Source organism: Penaeus monodon, chromosome 15 (genome assembly GCF_015228065.2).
Source record: "Penaeus monodon isolate SGIC_2016 chromosome 15, NSTDA_Pmon_1, whole genome shotgun sequence".
NCBI classification, from domain to species: Eukaryota; Metazoa; Arthropoda; class Malacostraca; order Decapoda; family Penaeidae; genus Penaeus; species Penaeus monodon.
The window spans coordinates 24,923,248-24,923,460 of NC_051400.1; positions in this window are offsets into that span (position 1 = coordinate 24,923,248).

Genomic DNA, 213 nt, shown 5'->3' on the forward strand with positions numbered 1-213 from the left:
CTCCACTTTCGCGAGTCTCATCTCCCGCCACGGAAAAGAATAACCGAAGATGCAAATTAAACCGAAGACGAGAATTGATTTCGACCTGAGCCCAATAGGAGGGGAGGGTCGCCTGTCGTAATTAAACCTGTTGCTCAAGGATAAATGGTTTAAGTTCTTCAACACGTGTTTGTAATCATGTGATGCGTGTTTATCGGAATTCTAAACTCTTCT